Genomic DNA, 8,407 nt, shown 5'->3' with positions numbered 1-8,407 from the left:
TATTTTTGCGTATTTGCATCTACTTCTGCTTCTTCTGCCATGCTGTGTGCGTTACCTCCGGCACTCCCCTCCATTGTTTTTAGGAGGGTTTATTTTACCTGTACTGAGTGTCCACGCTTAAGGGGAGGCCTGCTCTGGGTGCCCTTAGCGTGTCTAACACTAGGGACAAAGTCGCGCTTTGGTGCCCACGCCCATGGAGAGGCCGGTATAACAGCGTCGTATCGTCCATGTAGTGTCTCAAACACCAAGGCGACTTGTCCCTTATCTCTTTGGCGCTTGGTGCCCACGCCTGAGGAGAGGCCTATTATAGCAGTGTCGTATCGTCCTCAGGGTGTCTAAAAAACCAAGGCGAAGGCTCCCGTCCGACACCGGGGCTAGTTATTCATACTTGAGGAGGGGGCGTCCCGAAGGAATCCCTCAACCCCTGCTCAAAGACTAAGACTCCCGGATTTTACCTTATCGAACATCTGATACCGGGGCTAGCTATTCATACCTGAGGAGGGGGCGTCCCGAAGGAATCCCTTAACCCCTACTCAAGGACTAAACTCCCGGATCTTGCCTCGTGTTGGACATACCTGTTATCTTGACCTCTAGGCGCATGCAAGCACTCTTACCACTTGCTTTGAATTCCGATGTCATCTCCCCATTTGGCGACATGTCATTTGGCGACGCCTGATCTTGTGACGCCTAACCTTGGCGACGCTTGATCTTGGCGGTGCCTCGTCTTGGCGATGCCTTATCTTGGCGACGCCTGACGCTGCTTTGAGTCTTTGTCTTTTATCTCCTTAACTTTTGGTCTTACACTTCGAGCGAGAAGAGAAAAAACTGAGACAAGGTTTTCTCGAACTTCTTTTTTTACTTGGGTGACCTCATTAAAAAACCCCTGAGAGGGAAAAAGAGTGTCCCCTTTACAAATCGTATTACATTACTCTCCACTAACATAACTCAACTGAAATAAAATTTCAAATTGGCCGCATTCCAACTGCGCGGAATGGGACCTCCTTCCAAAGTCTCTAGATTGTATGAACCATTCCCCTTGGCTTTGGTGATTCTGAAGGGTTTGGTCCATTTGGGAGACATTTTGTTCTCTAGCTCATATGGGTGAGCTTTCCTCATGACAAAGTCACCAACCTGGAATTGCCGGGGCTTCACCTTGGAGGTATACTGTCACTCCACTCTTCTCTTCACTGCCTCAGCCTTCATTCTTGCTTCTTCCCTGGCTTCGCCCAATAAGTCCAGATTCACTCGCCTCTATTCGTTGGATTCTTCAGCCACAAAATTCTGGTAACGTGGCGAGCTCTCGTGAAACTCGACTGGGATCATCGTGTCTGACCCATATACTAGACTGAAAGGCGTCTCCATGGTGGAAGATTGGGGCGTGGTGTGGTATGCCCATACAATCCTTGGCACTTCTTCTGCCCACACCCCTTTAGCTTTCTCTTGTCTTCTCTTCAGCCCTCTCAGCAAACCTCTATTCGCTGACTCTACTTGCCCATTTGTCTGGGGGTGTTCGACTGGTGCGAGCACCTGCTTGATGCCTACCTCTGCGCACAGGTTTCTCAGCTGTTGGCTTGCGAACTGGGTGTCATTGTCGGATACCAGCCGCCTAGGCACGTCGAAGCGACACACGATATTCTTTCAAACAAAGTGCTGCACTTTGTGTGCAGTGATCTGGGCCACGGGCTCCGCCTCTATCCACTTGGTGAAGTATTCAATGGCGACGATCAGGTACTTCATCTGCCTTATCACCAGGGGAAACGTGCCTAGGATGTCGATTCCCCACGTATGAAAGGGCCATGGACTATGTATGGATCTCAACTCCTCTGGCGGCGCCTTGTGCCAATCAGCGTGCCTCTGACACTGCTTGCAACGCTGGGCGTGCCGCACGCAATCCTCTTTCACTGTTGACCAGTAGAAACCTGCGCATACCACTTTAGAAGCTAAAGACCTTCCTCCCACAGATACCTTCGTGGAGTTCCGCCATTATCCTGATGCACTCGTCGCCGCTTACGCACGTTAGGATAGGGTGTGTAAACCCGTGTCTGAACAATACCCCGTCTACCAGGGTATATCTTGCGGCGTTCCTCTTAATTTTCTTGCCCTCCTCTGGTTCCGCTGGGAGAATCCCATCCGCCAGGTATCGTCTGTATGGCGTCATCCAAGTGTCTCCTTCGGCTAAAACATATATATGCGCATGCTTTCCTTCCTCGGTTGCGTCCGCGTATGTGCTGATGCGGGGCGTCTTCATTGTATCTTGAGTCAAGGAACGATGACTCCTTGGTCTCCCTCTCGCTGTACAAATATGGAGGACGTCCACCCTGTTATCTTCCACGAACTTTCGCGGAGCTTTGAGCGTCTCTTGGATTACTGTCCTTTGTTTGTCCCCCTAGCCTGAGCTGGCCAGCTTGGCAAGCAGGTCAGCTCTGGCATTTTGCTCCCTTGGGACATGTACTAGCTCAAGAGCGCTAAATGATCTCTTCAGCAGCTGGACGTACCTTAAATACGCCGCCATTTGTGGGTCCTTGGCTTGAAATTCTCCCGAGACTTGCCCTATGATCAGCTGTGAATCACTCTTCACCAGGAGGTTCTGCACACCCATCTCCTTGGCCAGGAGCATCCCCGCGATCAGTGCCTCGTACTCAGCCTGGTTATTGCTCGCTTTAAAAGCGAAACGCAAAGCTTGCTCGATCAGCACACCATTGGGTCCCTCCAAGACTATCCCTGCTCCACTTCCTTGTTGATTGGAGGAGCCATCGACCGAGAGCGACCACTGTGATCCTGACTCCACCTCTTGGTCGCCTCCGGGTGAGAGCTCTGCAACGAAATCCGCATATACCTGTCCTTTGATAGATCCTCTAGGCTCGTACTGGATGTCAAACTCCGACAGCTCCACCGCCCAGCGAACCATCCTTCCAACAACATCAGGCTTCTGTAGTACCTTATGGATAGGGAGGTTCGTCATCACCACCACCGTAAAACTGTGAAAGTAGTGGCGGAGCCTCCTGGCCGAGAATACCACGGCCATTGCTGCCTTTTCCAGCGACTGATACCTCGTCTCTGGGCCTTGTAAGGCCTTACTCACGAAATAGATGGGCTTCTGTACTTGGTCCTGCTCCTGGACTAGCACATAACTGATGGCCTGTTCTGTTACCCCAAAGTATAGTCGGAGGGGCACGCCTACCACTGGTTTGCATAGGACGGGTGGTGTCGCCAAGTACTCTTTTAACTTGATGAAAGTTGTTTCACACTCGTCGGTCCACGCAAAGCGACTATTTCTTTTGAGGCACTGGAAAAAGGGGTGTCCCTTCTCCCCTCCTGCAGAAACGAACCTTGATAATGCTGTCATTCGCCCTGTCAGTTGTTGCACTTCCTTCACCGATGTTGGGCTTCTCATAGCGATGATGGCTGCGCACTTATCAGGGTTTGCCTCAATTCCTCTTTCTGTAAGCATGAAGCCCAAAAACTTTTCTGCCTCAACCCCAAAGACACACTTCTCAGGGTTCAGCTTGAGGCGATATTTTGAGATGGTGGCGAACAACTCCTCCAGGTCTGTTGTATGTCGCCTTCTATCGCGCGAAGTTACCACCATGTCGTCTACATAGGCTTGCAAGTTCCTTCCCAACATGGGCGTCAGGACCTTGTCCATTAACCTCTAATAGGTGGCGCCCGCGTTCTTCAAGTCAAACGACATTACTTTATAGCAGTAGCTACACGTCTATGTCATGAACGTCGTATTACCCTCGTCCCTCGGGTGCATCTTGATCTGATTGTAGCCTGAAAAGGCGTCCAAAAAGCTCAGCATCTCGCAACTCGAGGCACTATCCATGAAGGCGTCAATGCTGGGTAGTGGATATGAATCCTTGGGGCACGCCTTGTTCAAGTCTGTGAAGTCTACACACATCCTCCACTTCCCATTCGCTTTCTTCACTAGAACGACGTTGGCCAGCCACTCGGGGTATTGTATTTCCCGGATGTGTCCAGCACTTAATAACTTCTGTGTCTCTTCCTTCTCCACGAGGCACCTTTCCTCGTTAAATTTTCTCCTCCTCTGCCACACAGGGCGAACCGTGGCGTCCATGCTAAGATGGTGGCATAGAAAGTCAGGGTCGATGCCTGGCATGTCTGAGGCGGACCACGCAAAAGCATCTAAGTGACGTAAAATCACCTCTGCCACTTCGTCTCGTTCTTCTTGGCTCAACAAACGCCCCAGTTTGAACGTCTTGCCGCCGATCTGTATCTCCACCACATTAGCCGCCGGTTGATCTCTGCTATCCTCTTTTGTGGGTGTCGCCTTACAGTGCTCTCTAGGCGACGCCCCTTTTACGGGCAAAACGTCGTCACGCCTCTCCTCTATGCGTGCGTCCACTCTAGACGTCGCCTCTGCGGGAGCGGCCTCGCCAGACGTTGATTCCGTAGGCGTCACCTCATTCAAAGGTTCTACTTCCATCGCTGCGTCTGAACTCCGTGGGCGTTCGAACACCATGAACACACCTCTCTTTGTTCTCAAGCTGTTTTCATAGCATTTTCGCGCTTCTTCTTGATCTGACTTGATGACGATCACCTTGCCACTGAGATCCGGCAGCTTCATCTTCATGTGGCGCGTGGAGGCTACTGCGTTCAGCCTATTCAACGCCTGTCGGCCCAACAGAATGTTGTAAGCTGAGTTGGCGTTTACAACTAAGTACCGAATGCTTTCGGTACGTGAGGCCGTTCCATCTGTGAATGTCATTCTCAATTCCAAGTAGCCACGTACTTCCACCTGGTTGTCAGCAAACCCATATAAGCACCCGGTGTAGGGTCTCAAAAGGTCGGGAGACAACCGTAGCTTGTTGAATGTCGACCAGAACATAACATCTGCAAAACTTCCCTGGTCGACTAGAACCCTGTGCACCTTTCTCCCGGTCGTGACAACCGAAATGACCACGGGGTCATTGTCGTGTGGCACAACATCTCATAGGTTCGTCTTCGTGAACACGAGGTCTGACTCCCACGGGTCACCTGAGATTCTTTCTTCAATTGAATTTACTCCCCTCGCATATTTCCTCCGTTGGGAAGCAGTGGGTCCTCCTCCAGAAAAACCACCAGCAATGGTGTGGACTTCGCCAAGGACGGGCATCTCATGCGCTTGTTCTTCCACTGGTGCTGGTAGGGCCGTGGTCGTGGCGGGCTCAGAGATATAATCCTTCAAGAACCCGCTTCTTACCAACTCGTCTAGCTGGTATCCCAGTGACAGGCAGTTGTTGATGTGGTGACCGAAAGCTTCGTGGAACTCACACCAAGAGTCCTTGCGAGGCCCTAGCACCTTGTCAGTCTTCGTTGGTCGCCTCAACCTTTCAGCTATATTAGGCACGGCGATTAGGTCCTTCAACTCCACCACAAAGTCGTACCTTGCTAGTCTGACCCTTTCCCTGGCCGGACGATTTTCTCCCGCTTGACCCCTTGGCTGGGGTTTTCTTGCCTCATAGGGGCGTCTCCCCTCTTGCTTCTTCCTTCCCGTCGTGGTCTCGTTGACCCTGACGGGTTGAGCTCGCGTCTGTGCCCTCGGGCATGAGGGTGCGACGCTCGTGCGCTTCTCACACACCTCTCCCTTAGAGGCAATATGCTCCACCGCGCGACGCCTTGTTTCAGCGAAGGTCCTGGGGCGATTGCGAATGATGGATTCGCAAAAGGGGCCGGGACACACGCCTTTCCTGAACGCGTACACGATCATGGGCTCTTCCGTAGTACCAACCTTTACTACTTGGGCCCCGAAACGGTTGATGTACTCCTTCAAAGTCTCACCCTGGTACTGCTTTACGTCGAACAGATCATACGAAACGGGCGGTGGGGCCCTGTTCGCTAGGTATTGCTCCCTAAATAGCCGCGACAGCTGCGGGAAGAAGGTGATATGGTCGTCTGGAAGGCTGATGAACCAATCCATGGCCATTCCCGTCATGGTTCTCATAAAGAGCTTGCACCTCACGGCATCGGAGCCTCCTACTAGCACCATCTGCGTGTGGAACGCGGTGAGATGTGCTTCAGGATCCTCCATCCCGGTGAAGATCACCTTGGGCCCTGCGAACGTGTTGGGGATCACTGCTTCCAGAATATCCTGCGAGAATGGTGTGGAAAATTCCCTTGGTGGGGTGAGACGTTCGGTCTCATCTAGGTCACGTTGCCCTTGGTTATTGCCCAAACCACGGCGCAACTCTTCATTGATACGATGGAGCTCTTCGTTTCTCACGTGGGAAGTCGCGAGATCCGCCTGCATACGTTCTTGCTCCGCCCTTGATTCTGCCATTTCCTCCTGCAGTCCTTGCATCATGTCCATGACCTGCTGCATGGACATTTCCTCACTTGCTGTGCGCGTGGAACCTTGTCTCGTGGCCCTCATTCTTCAACGTTTTCTTCTGGATTTCTCCTGTCGTTATGGTAGCTCTGATAAACTCTCTCAAACCGTCGAATTGAAACCTGTGATGAGACTGATGTTTTAAATCGGCCCCATGGTGGGCGCCAAATGTTCCTGCCGGTTGACCTGGGTGTGTCTTTGTGCGGGACCTTGCCCGTCAGCTAGGGACACCTTCCTTCTGGTAATCTGTGAGCACCTGCAAAGAAGTGGACAAATGGGCGCTCTAGCGGCCGTTTGCACTCCGACGCTCAAGTCAGCTAACAAGGAACACCAAAACTCTACACCTCCGTATTGGAGCACTGTGGATGGCACTCTGAAGGTGGTAAAATGAACTGTGTATTGTGTGCTGTTTCTGGTTCTGGCAAACGATCCTTCTCTAGTCCCTTGTGCGTAGCATAAGAGCTCGAGCAAGCAACTAGAGTGTGTTTTCGGGAAAATTCGCCAGAAGTTCCCTCCCTGCTTCGAACGCTAAAAAACCCTTTTAACGCCACCCTGCATTAAACACATCTTAAAGCGCATTTAAGGTGCTTTAAGGCGCATTTAACACGTTTCCTTAAAAACTTTAATGGGGGCATTTAAAGCGTTAACTGAAAAACATACCTGACAAGGAAACATTTAACGTTTCGTCATTTACTTTCTCTGCTAACTTCTTGCTGACTTACGATCTTTCTCTGACTTGATTACTATCACGCGTGGAGGGACCTCGTGGCGCCGCATCCCAATCTTAGGGACATTCCGTCGCGCGAGTTCCCTTCTTCTCGAAGTGCCGCTGGCGCAGGGGGTGACATTCTGGGTGCCAACTCATGCTCCCAAGGTTTCAGTCACTTACCCTGGGAGTGTATCTACCTTCCTCTCGCACCACACCCCTGGTTCGTCCCTGGGCATGACCCTCTCTTGGGTCGTATCTATCCTAGGGAGCACCCTGAGGTGGCGTGGGCTTCACGAGTCGGGTTGCTCCCTACTGGCGCTAGTACCATGGCCTTGAAGCCACCTTTCTCTTCACTTTATTACCGTTTCTGAGCTAGGCGAGCCCGAAGCCCCGTGGCGTCACTCCCTCCATGGTCTTTCCTACCCATGGGTATCGGGGAGTAACACTGTTGGTGGCTTGCTTGGCGATGCCTTATCTTGGCGACACCTTGTTTAGGCGACGCCCTTCCTTGGCGACGCCTTGTCTTGGCGACGCCTTATGTAGTCACTCTGTTGACTTCCTTTCTTTGGGGCCCTTCATGTGGTCCCACCATATGTTGACCTTGGCCCCGACGTTGACTTCGACTTTGGTCAACGCCCGGGGACGGGACGGTACAATAGAGAATCTTTTCATTGGTATAATAGACTACCATCTAGTCTGTTCTTACAATTCTTTATGAATAAATATAGTTTACTTATGTATCGTTTTTTTTTAACATATGAGTTTTGGTTTAATCCCCCCATATTTTTGTATTTTATTTATTTTTTCTTTTTTTTAATAATTTTTTTTTCATGTGATGGTAAATGATTGTTGTTACTTGAGGTGTCAGCATAGCTAAGATGTCAAGTTGCATAGTGATACCTAGCATGAAAGCTTTTATTTTAAAAAAAAGAGTAAAATTTTAAAAATAATTAGTAATTTATGTTACATTTAACGAGTTATATATACTTTCCACGGAAACTATATTTTTTTTCTTATCAATATTCATGAACACATTAAATATTTTAAAAGCAAAGCAACTTAAACTTTTTTTTAATTCTCTATAAATTACTCATGTAAATTCAAATACTTTAATTTTTTCAATAAAAGTTAATATCTTAATTATTGTTAATTTCTTACGTATAATATATTTTTTAATTCTACCAATGTGTTGAAATAATGAATCTCAAACTTACATTCTGTTGGCGTGATTGTTTGATGTATTAATTATATAGAAATTTTCAAATTATAAATTTACCATAAAATGTACTTTAGACTATGAAACTAGTGATTCCATACTTGTAAGAATTAAAACCAGAGAAAAATTACTTAATTATAACTACCAAAACCAA

Source organism: Phaseolus vulgaris, chromosome 3 (assembly GCF_051622355.1).
Source record: "Phaseolus vulgaris cultivar YP4 chromosome 3, ASM5162235v1, whole genome shotgun sequence".
Taxonomy (NCBI): Eukaryota; Viridiplantae; Streptophyta; class Magnoliopsida; order Fabales; family Fabaceae; genus Phaseolus; species Phaseolus vulgaris.
The sequence above is the reverse complement of the archived record's forward strand: the minus strand, read 5'-3'. Positions refer to the sequence as shown.